Source organism: Chlorocebus sabaeus, chromosome 14 (genome assembly GCF_047675955.1).
Source record: "Chlorocebus sabaeus isolate Y175 chromosome 14, mChlSab1.0.hap1, whole genome shotgun sequence".
In the NCBI taxonomy this organism is placed as follows: Eukaryota; Metazoa; Chordata; class Mammalia; order Primates; family Cercopithecidae; genus Chlorocebus; species Chlorocebus sabaeus.
In genome coordinates this window covers 37114663-37132361 of record NC_132917.1, presented here as the reverse complement: position 1 = coordinate 37132361, position 17699 = coordinate 37114663, and the positions used below count along the sequence as shown (strand labels likewise).

Genomic DNA, 17699 nt, shown 5'->3' with positions numbered 1-17699 from the left:
TTAGTCCATTAACATTGCAAATGTGCACTCAGCTATTGAGGCACCCCAAAGAAAGAGAATTAAAGCTTCCAGTGATGTTGGCTGAGGGATAAACTATGAGTCTTAGCACTAACAACAACCACAAAGACAAACACAGAGCATGTACACTTAGAAAATAAGGGACATTGCAATTGACTTCACCAGAATGTTTAAAATCTTAGTAAACTCAAAATAAACCAGCTGTGAGCTCTCCAGAGGATAAAATTCACTTCGTGTTGCAACAGTTTTGACATATTGAACTCCAATGTCATGGTCATAGCCCTATCAGCGTGATGGGTTTACTGGGTTCAGGAACCTTTTCACTACTTAAATATTTTTGTTTTACAACTGATTGATAAAATTGGGGAAATAAATTCCTCATGAAAAATTTCTGAGCCAGAAATTCTAAAGAGACCGGTAAAAAGGTCGAAAGTCATTTTTATTCCTGAACTAATGTTATATAGAACAATACATCAATGAAAGTTCTCTTTTCCTGAAATCCTGCCAGTGAAAGTCGGAAATAAATTAATGGCTCACACTTTTAAAGCTTCTGTTTAAAATGTGAGATGAATATTTTCTTTTCTTTCTTTCCTTTTTTTTTTTTTTTTTTTTTGCTTTGGAGACAGGGTCTTGCTCTGTTGCCCAGCCTGGAGTGCAGTGGTGCAATCATGGCTCACTACAGCCTCGATCTCCCAGGTATACCACCTCAGCCTCCCAAAATGCTGGGATAATTTTCTATTTAAAGATTCATCATAAAAGATAGCTAATTAAACAAGAAATATCTAATTCATTTTCTTGTTAATATGCATTTTTCAAAATAAATTGATTCCTAAGAAGTGAATGATTTTTTAGAGGATTTTTGGTGGGTTTCTCAGAATCAGTAAAAAAAAAGTTCTACCCATAATGGGTAGAACTCGCTTCAGCAGCACATATACTAAAATTGGAATGATACAGCGATTAGCATGGCCCTTGCACAACGATGATGCACAAATTTGTGAAGTGTTCCATATAAAAAATACATATAATAAAAATTTAAAAATATAAAATAAAAATTTAAAGACTCATGTCTTTCCTGAACTCTCCAGATTTCTCTAGCCCATAATTCCCTTCCCTTTCATGGAGCTTTTATGTGGCTTTTTATCTACTCCACTTGTTTTGATACTATGTAGATATTTGACTGTAAATCTTGACCATTGATAATTTACTGTAAGAGATGGGTAGCAAATAAACTGATTAAATCTTCCATGACTCTCAGGAAAGAATATAGGTTAGCTCTCAAATGTTATCTAGTCTAAAAGTAATTTTTAAATGGTTATTGCATTTTGCCCAACATTATATCTGATAACAGTAGGAGTTGCCTGTATAGAGTGAATTCCTCAGCAGGTCTCCTTCCCAAGACTAAAGGAGCTCTGATTCTTAATGGCCAATGCCAGTTACCCAGACAGAATACCTTCAACATACAACTATGAACTTGTCGAGGTGATATAAAAGTCAGAATCAAAGCGGAGTCACACATTCCCTCAGGACATGGGTTAGAGGCAGAAGGGATCATGGCAGACGGAGGCAGGACTAGATTGCAGTTCTAACTCAGATGGACAGAGCAGCATGTAGAGGCTCATATCATGAATTTTTGCTCCAGAATGACTACAGGAATAAATCAGGAAACCCAAAAGGACCTACACACCATCTGAAGGAAGCAGATTGCACCTGCCAGACCCAGGAGACACCCCAAATACTGTGCTGGTATCCATGGCTGAGAGACCCACAGATGGTTCACATCACAGGACTCTATGCAGGCAACCCCCAGTACCAGCCTAGAGCCTGGTAGACTTGCTGGGTGGCTAGATCCAGAAAAGAGATAACAATCACTACAGCTCGGCACTCAGGAAGCCACATCCCTAGGAAAAGGGGGAAGAATATTACATCAAGAGAACACTTCATGGGACAAAAGAATCTGAACAACAGCCTTCATCCCTAGACCTTTCCTCTGATAGAGGTACCCAAATGAGAGGGAACCAGAAAACTGACTCTGGTAATATGACTAAACAATGCTCTTTAACACCCCCACAAAAGTCACACTAGCTTACCAGAAATTGATCCAACCCAAGAAGAAATCCCCGATTTACCTGAAAAGGAATTCAGGAGGTTGGTTTCAAGCTAATCAGGGAGGCACCAGAGAAAGGTGAAGTCCAATGTAAGGAAATAAAAAAAAATGATACAAGAAGTGAAGGGAGAAATATTCAATGAAATAAATAGCATAAATAAAAAACAATCAAAACTTCAAGAAACAATCGACACACTTACAGAAATGCAAAATGCTATGGAAAGTCTCAGCAATAGAATCAAACAAGTAGAAGAAACAAACTCAGAGTTTGAAGACAAGGTCTTCAAATTAGCCCAGCCCATGAAGACAAAGAAAAAAGAGTAAGGAAATATGAACAAAGCCTCCAAGAAGTCTGGGATTACGTTAAATTACCAATCCTAAGAATAATCGGTGTTCCTGAGGAAGAAGACAATTCTAAAAGTTTGGAAAACATATTTGGGGGAATAATCAAGGAAAACTTCCCCAGCCTTGCTAGAGACATAGATGTCCAAATACAAGAAGCACAAAGAACACCTGGGAAATTCATAACAAAAAGATCATCGCCTAGGCACATTGTCATCGGGTTATCTAAAGTTAATAGGCTCTAATTAGTTAATCTAATAAGGAAAGAATCTTAAGAGCTGTGAGACAAAAGCACCAGGTAACCTAAAAAGGAAAACCTACCATATTAACAGCAGATTTATCAGCAGAAACCCTACAAGCTAGAAGGGATTGGGGCCCTATTTTCAGCCTCCTCTAACAAAACAATTATCAGTGAAGAATTTTGTATCCAGCAAAACTAAGCTTCATATATGAAGAAAAGATACAGTCTTTTTCCAAAAACAAGTGATGAGAGAATTCACCACTACCAAGACACCACTACAAGAACTGCTAAAAGGAGCTCTAAATCTTGAAACAAATATTAGAGACACATCAAATCAGAACCTCTTTAAAGCATAAATCTCACAGGACCTACAAAACAAAAATACAATTTAAAAAACAAAAACAAAAAACCAAGGTATACAGGCAACAAATAGCATGATGAATGGAATGGTATCTCACATCTCAATATTAATATTGAATATAAGTGACCTAAATGCTCCACTTAAAAGATACACAGTTGCAGAATGGATAAGAATTCACCAACCAACTATCTTCTGCCTTCAAGGGACTTACCTAACGCATAAGGACTCATAAACTTAAGGCAGTGGGGTAGAAAAAGACATTTCATGCAAACGGACACCAAAAGCAAGCAGGAGTAGCTATTCTTATCAGACAAAACAAACTTTAAAGCAACAGCAGTAAAAAGACAAAAAGGGACATTATGTAATGATACAAGGCATGTCCAACAGGAAAATATCACAATCCTAAACATATATGTGCCTAGCACTGGAGGTCCCAAATTTATAAAACAATTACTAATAGACCTAAGAAATGAGATAGACAGTAGCACAATAATGGTGGGGGACTTCAGTACTCCACTGACAGCACTAGACAGGTCATCAAGACAGAAGTCAACAACGAAACAATAGATTTAAACTATACCCTGCAACAAATGGGCTTATCAGATATATACAGAACATTCCATCCAACAATGACAGAATACACATTCTATTCAACAGTACATGGAACTTTCTCCAAGATTGACCATATGATAGGCCACAAAATGATCCTCAATAAATTTAAGAAAATTGAAATTATGTCAAGCACTCTCTCAGACCACAGTGGAATAAAACTGGAAACCAACTCCAGAAGGAACCTTTAAAACCATGCAAATACAATGGAAATTAAATAACCTGCTCCTGAACAAGCACTGGGTCAAAAATGAAATCAAGATGGAAAGTAAACAGTTCTTCAAACTGAATGAAAATAGTGACACAACCTACCAAAATTTCTGGAATACAGCAAAGGCAGGGCTAAGAGGAAAGTTCATAACCCTAAATGCCTACACTAAAATGTCTGAAAGAGCACAAACAGACAACATAAGGTCACACATCAAGGAACTAGAGAAACAAGAACAAACCAAACCCAAACCCAGCAGAAGAAAGGAAATACCCAAGATCGGAGCAGAACTAAATGAAATTGAGAAAAAAAAAAAATTACAAAAGATAAATGAAACAAAAAGCTGGTTCTTTGAAAAGATAAATAAAATTGATAGACCATTCATAAGATTAACCAAGAAAAGAATAGAGAAAATACAAATAAGCTCCATTAGAAATGAAACAGGAGATATTACAACTGACACCACAGAAGTACAAAAGATCATTCAAGGCTACTATGAATACCTTTACACACATAAACTAGAAAACCTAGACGAGATGGATATATTCCTGGAAAGATACAATCCTCCCAGCTTAAATCAGGAAGAATTAGACACCCTGAACAGACCAATAACAAGCAGTGAAGTTGAAATGGTAATTTAAAAATTACCAACAAAAAAAAGTCCAGGACCAGACAGATACACAGCAGAATTCTACCAGACATTCCAAGAATTGGTACCAATCCTATTGACACTATTCCACAAGATAGAGAAAGAGGGAACCCTCCCTAAATCATTCTATGAAGCCAGTATCACTCTAATACCAAAACCAGGGAAAGATATAACCAAAAAAGAAAACTACAGACCAATATCCCTGTTGAACATAGATGCTAAAATCCTTAAAAAAACAGCTAACGGAATCCAACAACATATCGAAAAGATAATCCAAAATGGTCAAGTGAGTTTCACAACAGGGATGCAGGGATGTTTTAACATACACAAGTCAATAAATGTGATACACCACATAAACGGAATTTAAAACAAAAATCACATGATCATCTCAATAGATGCAGAAAAAAAATTCATCCCTTTATGAGTAAAACTCTCAGCAAAATCAGCATACAAAGTACATACCTCAGCATAATAAAAGCTATTTATGGGAAACCCACAGCCAACATAATGGAGAACTGTTGAAAGTATTCCCTCTGAGAACTGGAACAAGACAAGGATGCCCACTCTCACCACTCTGCTTCAACATAGTACTGGAAGTCCTACCCAGAGCAATCAGACAAGAAAAGGAAATAAAGTGCAGCCAAATCAGTAAAGAGGAAGTCAAACCATCGCTGTTTGCTGATGATATAATTGTTTACCCAGAAAACCCTAAAGACTCCTCCAGAAAGCTCCTAGAATGGATAAAAGAATTCAGCAAAGTTTCCAGATACAAAATTAATGTACACAAATTAGTAGCTTTTCTACATACCAACAGTGTCCAAGCTGAGAATAAAATCAAGAACTCAACCCCTTTTACAATAGATGCAAAAAATAATAATAATAATAATTAGGAATATTCGTAATCAAGGAGGTGAAAGACCTCTACAAGAAAAACTGAAAAATACTACTGAAAGAAATCATAGATGACATAAACAAATGGAAACACATCCCATGCTCATGCAAGAGCAGAATTAATATTGTGAAAATGACAATACTGCCAAAAGCAACCTACAAATTCAAGCAATTCCCATCAAAGTACCACCATCATTCTTCATAGAATTAGAAAAAAAGATCCTAAAATTCATGTAGAACTAAAAAAGAGCCTGCATAGCCAAAGCAAGACTAAGCAAAAAGAACAAATCTGGAGGCATCGCAGTACCTGATTTCAACCTATACATAAGGCCATAGTCACCAAAACAGCATGGTACTTATATAAAAATAGGCACATAGACCAAAAGAACAGAATAGGGTACCCAGAAATAAACCCAAATACTTATAGCCAACTGATCTTTGACAAAGCAAACAAAAACATCAAGTGGGGAAAGGACACCCTTTTCAACAAATGGTACTGGGATAATTGGGTAGCCACATGGAGGAGAATGAAACTGGATCCTCATCTCTCACCTTATATGAAAATCAACTCAAGATGGATCAAGGGGGCCGGGCACAGTGGCCCACACCTGTAATCCCAGCACTTTGGGAGGCCGAGGCAGGCTGATCACCTGAGGCCAGGAGTTTGAGACCAGCCTGGCCAACATAGCAAAACCCTGTCTCTACTAAAAATAAAAAAAAATTAGCTGGGCATGGTGGCAGGAGCCTGTAATCCCAGCTAGTTGGGAAGCTGAGGCAGGAGACTCTCTTGAACACAGGAGGTGAAGGCTGCAGTGAGCCGAGATCACACCATTGCACTCCAGTCTGGGCAATAAGAGCAAAATTCCATCAAAAAAAAGAAAAGAAAAGAAAAGAAACATGAATCAAGGACTTAAATCCAAGACCAGAAACTATAAAATTTCTGGAAGATAATAACATTGGAAAAACCCCTCTGGACATTGGATTACACAAGGATTTCATGACCAAGAACCCAAAAGCACATGCAATAAAAGCAAAGATACCAAAAGCACATGCAATAAAAGCAAAGATAAATAGCTAGGACTTAATTAAACTTAAGAGCTTTTGCATGGCAAAAGGAACAGTCAGGAGAATAAACAGACAACCCAATTGGGAGAAAATCTTCACAATCTATACATCTGACATAGGAGTAATATCCAGAATCTACAAAAAACTCAAATCAGCAAGAAAAAAACAATCCCATCAAAAAGTGAGCTAATGACATGAATAGACAATTCTCAAAAGAAGATATACAAATGGCCAACAAACATATGAAAAAAATGCTCAACATCACTAATGATCAGGGAAATGCAAATCAAACCCACAATAGGATACCTTACTCCTGCAAGAATGGCCATAATCAAAAAATCAAAAAATATTAAATGTTGGAGTGGATGCAGTGAACAGGGAACACTTCTACACTGCTGGTGGGAATGTAAACTAGTACAACCACTATGGAAAACAGTGTGGAGATTCCTTAAAGAATTAAAAGTAGAACTACCATTTGATCCAGCAATCCCACTTCTTGGGATCTACCCTGAGGAAAAGAAGTCATTATAAAAAAAAAAAAAAAAAAAAAAAAGATACTTCTACATGTATGTGTATAGCAGCACAATTCACGATTGCAAAAATGTGGAACCAACACAAATGCCCATCAATCAATGAGTGGATAAAGAAACTATGATGTATATATATGATGGAATACTACTCAGCCATAAAAAGGAATGAATTAATGGCATTTGTAGTGACCTGCATGAGATTGGAGACTATTATTCTAAGCGAAGTAACTCAGGAGTGGAAAACCAAACATCATATGTTCTCACTCATAAGTGGGAGCTAAGCTATGAGGATGCAAAGGCATAAGAATGACATGATGGACTTTGGGGACTCAGAGGGAAACAGTGGGAAGAGGGTGAGGGATAAAAGACTACAAATAGGGTGCAGTGTATACTGCTCGAGTGATGGGTGCACCAAAATCTCACAAATCACCACTAAAGAACATACTCATGTAACCAAACACCACCTGTTCCCCAATAACCTGGGGAAATAAAAAAAAAAAATTTTTAAGTGGATTCACTAATATAAGAGAACTCTGACAAAGAGGGCAGGGTTCACTTTCTTATAGAGAGCCTCTGTTTGTTATAGAGATTGACAGTGACATAGCCCAAAGGACATGCTCCTTAATAAATTTAATGTTCTTTGCTCTAATTCCATGCTATTATAGGGACAAAAAGGGAGTGATCCTTTTCCTCCCCATCATAACGGTTACAGCTGACACCCCTAAAACAAAAGACAGGTTAATATGAGAAAAGCATAACAAATTTGTTAATGTTAATAAGCACAGGAGACATTTAAAAAAAAGAAAGAAAGAAAACTCGAAAGATCAGATGGTTGACAGGTAAATGCCTTTTTTATTGGGGAGAGGGAAGTAGGGGGTGCTGTAAATGGAACCAAAGACCAGATAATGGTTTGTAAATGATTCTCTTTGGAATTTGAATGCACAAGAGAGGGAAACTTTATCTTGTGAAAAAGTCCATCCAGGTGTGATTACATTCATTAGTCTTCTGTTCCGGTATAGAAAATGAGATTTAAGGGAGAGGGTGAAAGGTAATGGTGTTCTGTCTGGTGGCTCCAGTCTTAAGGTAGATAAGAGATATCAGAGTAAAGTTTCTCCCAGCATCTGTTGACCTTCAGTGAACTTCAATTTAAAATAATCAACATGGGAGGCTGAGGCGGGTGGATCATTTGAGGTCAGGAGTTCAAGACCAGCCTGGCCAACAGGGTGAAACTCCATCTCCACTAAAAAATACAAAAATTAGCTGGGCGGTAGTGGTGCATGCCTGTAATCCGACATACTCAGGAGGCTGAGGCAGGAGAATTGCTTGAGACTTGGAGGCAGAGGTTGCAGTGAGCTGAAATCACAGCACTACACTCCAGTCCAGGTGACAGAGTGAGACCCTGTCTCAAAAATAAATAAATAAATAAACAAACAAACAAACAAACAAACAAACCAATGTTCCATATTTGAGAGTAAAATTCCCTGGGACTCCTTAACTATCAAACAACCTCTAAATATGTAATTTGGGCTCCTGGATGAACGTTTCACCCCCAGTGCTGACCAATAGTCAGGAACAAGAGGTAGAGGTTGCCTGTACTCCCATGCCTGCAGCCTTCTAACTCATCCAGATGCACCTTCTTCATCTCTGGTGCACCTCTGAATTCAGTCTTATTTTATGCTTGAAAAATAGACATAGCCCTGACCAAATTCAAGGAGCCTGACTTGAAGAACCCTCCAGGTTGGTATAGTCCAAGCACCTGTTGACAAAAAGAGTCAAACTCTGTGAAATATTTGAAGGGATTTATTCTGAGTCAAATATGAGTGACCAATGGCCCAAGACAGAGCCCTCAAGAGACCTGAGAACATATGCCCAAGGTGGTTGAGCCACAACTTGGTTTTATACATTTTAGGGAGACATAGGATATCAACCCAGACATGTAGGATGCACATTGGTTCAGTCTGGAAAGGTGGGACAACTGAAAGTGGGGGCTTCCAGGTCATTCAAAGATTCAAAGATTTTCTGATTGGCAATTGGTTGAAAGAGTTAAGTTATTGTCTAAAGACTTAGAAAGGAATATCTGGGTTAAGATAACAAGTAGTAGAGACCAGGGTTTTCTCATGCTGGTGAAGCCTCCAGATAGCAGGCTTTAGAAAGAATAGATGGTAAATGTTTCTTATCAGACTTAAAGAGTCTGTTCTATCAGTAATAATAATTCCAAAAGGGAGGAGGGTATAATGAGGCATGTCTGAGCTCCTCTTCTCATCATGTCCTGGACCAGTTTTTCAGGTTAATTTTGGAATGCCCTTTGCCAAGAGGACAGGTTCATTCAGATGAATGGGGGTCTTAGAATTTATTTTTGGTTTACATACCCATTATGGCATACAGATTGGATAGTGTCCTGATCTTTGCCTTGGTATTGCATCCTCTTACTGCTGCTCCCACTCTAACTCTGAATCCCCTACCCTCAGCAGTTGGTTGGGCTTTCAGCCCTTGTGACCTGCCCTATAGGGATTTGGGAGTCTTCCCGGGTCCCCCAGATCAGGAAAGATAGTCAGAATATTCAACAACTGGTACAGCATGAGACAATCAGTCCCAATAGGTGCCAACTCTCAACTATAGTGTGTCTATAGTGCTGCATGCCAGCCTCTCAGCAGCTAGAACCTGAGTAATTTTCACCACTAATTAATCACAGTAATTCACCAGGCACTGTGCTGTGTCTTGAAAATACATTACTTCATTAAATCTTCCCAGCAATCCTTCCCAGGAAACACAAGTTCAAGGTTATACAATTTGAACAAGTTTTCACAGCTAGTAAACGGCAGATCCAGGATTTAAAATCAACTAAGTTGTTTCCAAAGCCCATGCTCCTAATCTCCATGGTATCTAATAGATTTAATCCCTTGAAAACTGTTCCTCAGTGTGGCTTTGGAGTCTTAGAGACCAACATTCAAAGCCTGCTTCTTCCCCTCTTTGTTACTTGTCCTCTGAACCTCAATTTCCCTATCTGTAAAATAAAGATAATGTGCCTTCTTCCATGGACTATTACAAAGTTTAAATGATTTAATCCATGTTAAAAATATGTAGTCTTGATCACAAATTTTATCGTTGTTTTTCTTCTTGACTCAAGCTCCCACCTTCCAGCCCTGGGTCCCCAGAATCTCTGTAGTCTGGTTCAGGCTGTGCTTAAGAAGACCCCCAATTCTCATGCTTCTGTGCCTTCTATATCTCAGAGAAGCATGGAGGAAAGATCATGAGCTGACTGCTTTTTACAGCTCTAACACCCCCACTCTCACCGCAGCCCCACCATCACAAAGACTTTCATCCTACTATGGAAGACATAAGGCCTCAAGTGCAAATACTCCTGGGAAAGCCAACATAGAAAATACAATAATTTCACACCAGAGTGTTTAAGATATAAGATCTAAACCCTGAAGGGAAACTTGAATTGAAACTAAGAGCACTAGGACCTCAAAGGAAGAAGAAGGGATGAAAACAAATTGTATGGTTTGATTACATCTGAGCTCCATTCTAACCTCCATCTTCAGATCCTACGGCTCTGGAGACGTCCATATCTGAGAAAAGGCAGGGACACTTGTTGGCTTCGTAAATGAGAAATGGCACCTGCTGTATGAGTAGCACCTCCATCCCTACCACAACACATACACACAAACACACACACACAAACCCTTCTACAGCTAGGAGACACGAAGCAGCTTATCTGCAGGAAACAATTCCTTTCTCTTCTTTTCTCAGCTCTAAAACAAGGTGATACTACTTGAAATGATTTATAATGTCCCAGCCAATTCTGACATTCTGTGCTGAAATATCCATTATTTCAAGTAGACAACAAAGGCTGGGCTTACTCCTGTGAACAACTACACATACACATATATACATATATATCCATTCACATGCCTCCATTGACTGCAGTGAAGAGAGAGCCCAGAACCCTGGTCTGGTCTCTTCTCTCTATTTACACTCACTGCCTTGGTGATCTCACCCAAGTTTGTGACTGTAAATAGCCCCTATCTCTGGCAAAGCATAATTTATCTCTAGCCCAGACCTGACCCCTGAACTCCAGGCTTGTATAAATAGCCATCTCCACTTGGATGTCTAATAGCCATCTCAAACTTACATGTCTTAAACTAAGCTTCTGATATTTGCCCTCAAATCGGTGCCTCCCCATTCTTCCCCATCTCAGTTAATGGCAACTACTCCCTTCCTGTGGCTCAGACGCTTGACTCCTCTCTTTCTGTAATATTCTACATCCAATCTCTTGTGAAATCCTGTGGACACTACTTAACGACATGTATCCAGAATTCAACTTTTTTTTTTTTTTTTTCTGAGACAGAATCTCGCTTTGTAGCCCAAGCTGGAGTACAGTAGCACAATCTCAGCTCTCTGCAACCTCCTCCTCCTGGGTCCCAGTTCAAGCAATTCTCCTGCCTTAGCCTCTTGAGTAGCTGAGATTACAGGTGCGCACAATCATGCCCAGCTAATTTTTGTATTTTTAGTTTCACCATGTTGGCCAGGCTGGTCTTGAACTCCTGACCTTGTGACCTGCCCTCCTCGGCCTCCCAAAGTGCTGGGATGACAGGCGTGAGTCACTGCGCCCAGCCAGAATTCAATTATTTGTCACCACTTCCACTGTTACAGTAGGTAGCTAGTCAGGCATGAGCAGGGCAGGAGAGGGCTCCACTAACACACGCACACCAGGACCATCAGGTGATGGTCAGGTAGTTGTTAAGTGTCTCTCTAAAATAATAATTGGTCACAGCCAATGCCAGGTGAAAGCAGTCTCCTAGTAGATAGAAAACACCTGAAACTGGTGGTTAGCAGCTTCCCAGTATGATCTCAGGGGTTGGGCCAGTGGGCTACAGCATGCGCACTAAGAGGCAAAATGGCAGAGTTTAACTGGTATATGACCTTGTTGTAGGAATGCTAGACTGGTAAGGGAAGAACACCTCAAGTGAGTACGCATACAACTTTGGTGAACGCACTGCACACACTCCCCTCCCAAGCGCCAGTAGGCCACTGCACATGCGCACAGCCCACCCCAAGCGAAAAATCAGGGGAGAAGTAACGCAAGACCCCAGAAGTATGCCACTGTATAAAATCACAAGTCAGAAGGTCAAACCGTGCACTTGATCTCCCAACTCACCCGCCTGACCCTCTTCCAAGTACACTTTACTTCCTTTCATTCCTGTTCTAAAGCTATTTAATAAGCTTCGACTCCTGCTCTAAAACTTGCCTCAGTCTCTCCTTCTGCCTTATGCCGCTCAGTCCAATTCTTTCTTTTGAGGAGGCAAGAACTGAGATTGCTGCAGGCCCATATGGACACGGATTCAATGCCGATGGCACCACTGCTATCACCTTAGCCCCAGCCACCGTCATCTATCATCCTGGCTGTTGCAATAGCCTCTAATGGATCTCCTTACTTCTTACCTCATCCCCCTGGAGTCTTTTCTCAGTAGAGCAGCCAGAATTACACTCTTAAAAGTCAGATCATGCCTTTCCCCTGACCAAACCTGTGGTTGCTCCCTTTCTCCTTCAGAGGAAAAGCTAAGGCCAATCTGACCTTGCATCACCTCTGACCTCCTCTCCCTCCATTCCCCCTCTCCCCTGCCCCACTCTGCCTCTAGGCAGTGCCCTCCTGGATGTTTCTTGAACATGCTAAATATGCCTTGTCTCAAGGCCTTTGCAGTCACTCTTTTTTTTTTTTTTTTTTTTTTGAGACGGAGTCTCGCTCTCTCGCAGAGGCTGGAGTGCAGTGGCCGGATCTCAGCTCACTGCAAGCTCCGCCTCCCAGGTTTACGCCATTCTCCTGCCTCAGCCTCCCAAGTAGCTGGAACTACAGGCGCCCGCCACCTCGCCTGGCTAGTTTTTTGTATTTTTTAGTAGAGAGAGGGTTTCACCGTGTTGGCCAGGATGGTCTCCATTTCCTGACCTCGTGATCCGCCTGTCTTGGCCTCCCAAAGTGCTGGGATTACAGGCTTGAGTCACCGCGCCCGGCCGCAGTCACTCTTTTCTCTGCCAGGAGTGCTCTGAAAATTGTAATTCTTCCCCGGTCCCAGCAGTCCTCTTCCTCTCTTGCCCTCAATTTTCTCCATCACCCTTATCATCTGACATATTACACATATTATTTATTTATGTATATTGTCTTTTAAATTTATTTATTGTCTTACATACACAAATACACAAACATACGAAGGTAAGCTCCATGACAGTGAAACCAGCCCAATTGTCCCGTAGAACTAATATTTACAGTTTTTTGAATAAACTTTGAAATGGACCCTCCCTGGTCTTAAAACTTGAAACTTACATTTGTCTTACCCAAGTTCCTGCCTCAGGAAACTGATCCTCAGGCAAGGAACTAAAACTTATCAGATCACCACATCCAGATGAGGCACCAGACGCCTCATCTATCATTTTTGCTTCCTTACCCCTCCCCAATTCCTGTTTTTCCCACCTTCCCTGCTGTATAAACCGCCCCCTCAAGTTTAGTCGGTCAGGAAGACGGATTTGCGACTTTATCTCCCATTCTCCCCGGCTGGCATTCTGTGCAGCAAGCAACAGAATCAAGGCCAAATCCCTGGCATTTCAGTAACAGGCCTTAAATGTTTGCTCATTGCTATTATCTCCATTTACTAGAACTGTGCCTGACACATACTGGATACATAATATTTGCTAAATGAGTGAACCAATGGATTATTCAAGATGAACGGCACACCCCAAATTGTAGGTGAGTAGTTGGGAGAAGTTAGCAACCACCTAAGACTTCCAGTCTGCATATCCAGTGTACCTACATGGTCTTCTTGCGTGCATATCCACATGGCTGGCAGCTGAGTGCATTATCATAGATTGCCCATAGCCGATCTGCCCAGTCAGAGGTACCTGTGAACTCTGAAGGAGGAGTTACTTTTATACTTTCAAAGTTTGTGAAGTATACTACTCCTTGAGTCACTATGGGTCTATGGTAATGCACTTGGACCTCCACAGGAGATAAGCCAAGCCCAGCTCATCTGGGAATTCCATAGCTGGGTGAGTCAAGTCTTGTTGGTTCCCAAGGACCCAGCCTGATACCCTCATATGTGGCACATAACAGGGTCTCTGGGGCCAGAGGAACTTGTTGAATCTATCAGTTATTGATAGATTCAATTTATCTATCCTCCCTAGCTTCAAAGTAAAGTTCATAAAGTAAAATTCATAATGCCTCCCTAACTTCAAAGTAAAATCTATGTTTTCAAAACAATCTCCACATTTTTTTTAAAATTTATGTATTATTTTAGAGACAGAGTCTCACTCTGTCACCCAGGCTGGAATACGGTGACACGATCCTAGCTCACTGCAACCTCAATCTCCTGATCTGAAGCAATTCTCCCACTTCAGCCTACTGAGTAGCTGGGACTACAGGCACATGCCATCACGCCTGGCTAATGTTTGCTTTCTCCATGTCTCACCAAGACTGGAGGCAGCCATGAATGTAGTGAAAGCTTTGCGTGAAGCTGGGAGTGTGTGTGGGTTTGGTTTTGCACGCAGCTTTGATTTCCTCATCTGGGCCATCTTCACACAGCGTGTTAACACCAACAGGATATTGGCTCAGACTGAAGTTTCAGCAGCTGAGATTCATCATTACAATGTCTCCCAGAACAGCGGTCCCCAAACTTTTTGGCGTCAGGGACCAGTTTTGTGGAAGACAAAACCACAGACGGTGGCCTGGGGGTTGCAGGGTGGAAGGATGATTTCCGGATGAAACTATTCCACCTCGGATCATCAGGCATTAGTTGGATTCTCATAAAGAGCACACAACCCAGATCCGTCGCATGCACAGTTCACGATAGGTTTGTGCTTCTATGAGAATCTAATGCCATGGCTGATCTGACTGGAGGCAGTGCTCAGGGGGTAGTGCTGTGTAGCCCGGTTCCTAACAGGCCACTGATCAGTACCAGTCCACAGCCCAGGGCTTGGGGACCCCTGTTCTAGAAGGGGCATTACCTCCAGCCTTGGGAGTTCTCTGGAGTCAGAGGTGATGTGGTCTGGATGGAATGTGTGTATTGAACAGAGTTTCAAATTTATTTATCATACAAATGGGGCTCTTTCTCATACGCCGTGATTTAGAATAGGGATCGGGTCTGATTTATCTTTCCCTCCCCAGCACCTGGTGTGGTGTCTAACATATGGCATTACTCAGTAAATCTGTCACACTACACTGACCTACATGTAGCTCTCAAAAGCATTCTTGTTCCCCCTTTAAAATTAGGCATAGTAACCATGTGCATTTTCTTTGTGCTTATCATTTCTAAATTAGTTACAATAAACAGGGATTAATTTTTTACTAAGGGGGAAAAAAAAGAAAGTCATTGTCCCTGCCTTTCTCTGACTCAGGGCCTTCTCTGATAGCACAGCTCCGCCTCTGTTTCTCTCCAGTCCAGCTAACAAATGTCATTGTACAAGTTTTGTATAGAGCAAGGGAATGTGTGGTGTGGTAGAAACAGAGGCAAACTATTTAAAATACAATTGCATGATATTTAGTCATCTTAACTAAGAGTTTTAAAGTACTACTTCCGAAGCAAGAAATTATTAAGAGAGCAACTCCCAAGGAATAAAGATCAATGGTTAAGTGCCAGCCTATGGCATTAGACATCTTGATTCCAAATCCTGGCCCTGACACTTGTGAGCTGTGTGACCCTGGACAAGTTACTTAACCTCTCTGAGTCTCAGCTTCCTTATCTCAGAAGTGGAGATAAAACTGGGGCTTGCTATAGTGGTTGTTATGAAGAGTAAATAAAATAATGCCCGTAAACAGCTTATTCGGCACAACGCCTGATAGAGTAACTGCTTATTATGAGTGATGGTTATTAGTGTCATTATCGCTATTAACTGGACCTTCCCAAGCCTACCCCTTAGTCTTCTCCCTTGGTTTAGCTCCCATCTCAATACGGAGCATTATAGTCCTTCCCCGTGCCATGCAAGTTCTCATCTCTAAGTACACTGACAATGTTGCACTCCCACCTTCCTTGATCCAGAGGAAATTCTGACATGTTGCAATTTTTCTCCTAACTTTAAGGGTAGGTCCTACTCTCTCTTCAATGCATTCTGAAATTTCTCTTTTTCTTTCTACATTTAATTAAACTAGAGGGTTAGCTTTAGGACCAGGGCTCTTTGCTCAGCTTTCTCACAACATTCTCTCACCTCTTTCTTTAATTTTTTTAATTAATAGACTTTATTGCATGGAGGCAGTTTTAGGCTTACAAAAAGACTTGAGCAGAAAGTATAGCGAGTTTCTATGTATCTCCCGAACCTGGCTTCCCAGTTTCTCCAACAATTAACCTCTTAGATTAGTGTAGTCCATCTGTTATAACTGATAAGCCAATATTGATGTATTATTATTAACTAAAGCCCATAGTTTATATTAGGGCTCAGTGTTTGTGTTGTTCTCTCTTGACTCATCTTTTTCTTGTCCATTCTTTCCATGGATCTCTCTACTTCCTGTACTAACCCCGCTTTTATTGGAACATCCTGCCTTGCTCCATCATTTGGCCGAGCTATATCCAAGTCATTAGTGCCTTTGCATAATTCCTCCCTAGCTTCAAAGTAAAATCTATGTTTTCGAACCAATCTCCAATTTTTTTAATTTATTTATTATTTTAGAGACAGTCTCACTCTGTCACCCAGGTTGGAATGCAGTGACACAATCCTAGCTCACTGCAAACTCGACCTCCTGAGCTGAAGCAATTCTCCCACTTCAGCCTCCTGAGTAACTGGGACTACAGGCACACGCCATCACACCTGGCTAATGTTTGTATTTTTATTTTATTTTATTTTATTTTATTTTATTTTATTTTATTTTATTTTATTTTTGTAGAGATGGGTTCTTACTACATTGCCCAGGCTAGTCTCAAAGTTCTGGCCTCAGGGGATCTTCCCACTTCGGCCTCTGAAAGTGCTGGGATTACAAGCACGATTGACCATACCCAGCTTCCACATTTTTAAATAGTTAAGTCCCCATATGTACATTTAACACAAGCCTTCCTTCCAAGACCAATACTGTCTTCCTTCTTAGAGTGAGTCTTCCTTCTGAAAACTCCCCTGGGATTCCATCCTGGGGGGATTCCCCTGGGATTTATCAAGCCTACACATGCTTTTGCACACGTCTAGCAGAGGGAAGAATCCACGGGAAGAGCAAAATCTCTTGCTTTTCTCAACCTTTCCTGAAAGGTGCTCGCTCTCCCCACTCATTCAGTATCACTCCTGTCTTCGTCGGACCAAAGGAACAGAAAATACAATGAATATCAAGAACCTGTGACCCCCCCCCCACCTTCCTTCCTTCCCAGACCCTCCTTAAGTAGCTTAACAAATTAGTTAATGAGAGAACATCTGCAAAACCCAGTAGGTTTGGAATGAAAGGCCCATCGAGGCAAGGTGTTAGTGGGGGTTCTGTCTTCAGAAGTTGACCTTCCCATTCTTCTCAATGTCCTTGTCACCTATGCTATTAACACCCCAGGAGTCTATCCTCAGGCTCAGAGATGTCCTCCTAGCAATGACCCATTCCCTTGGCAATACCTTGACTAGGGTTTGTCACCAACTCCAACAAAAATAGAAATTCAGTGCCTGCCAGAGTCATAATGTTAGGAAGCTGATATTTTGGGGAATGCTTATTGCTTTATTAAAGACTTTCATA

General features: G+C 40.8%; 1 pseudogene; it reads left to right on the top strand.

Annotated features, from left to right (window-relative positions):
• Positions 1-932: 932 nt before the first annotated feature.
• On the top strand, positions 933-1032 carry LOC119627398 (U6 spliceosomal RNA; annotated as a pseudogene).
• Positions 1033-17699: the final 16667 nt, after the last annotated feature.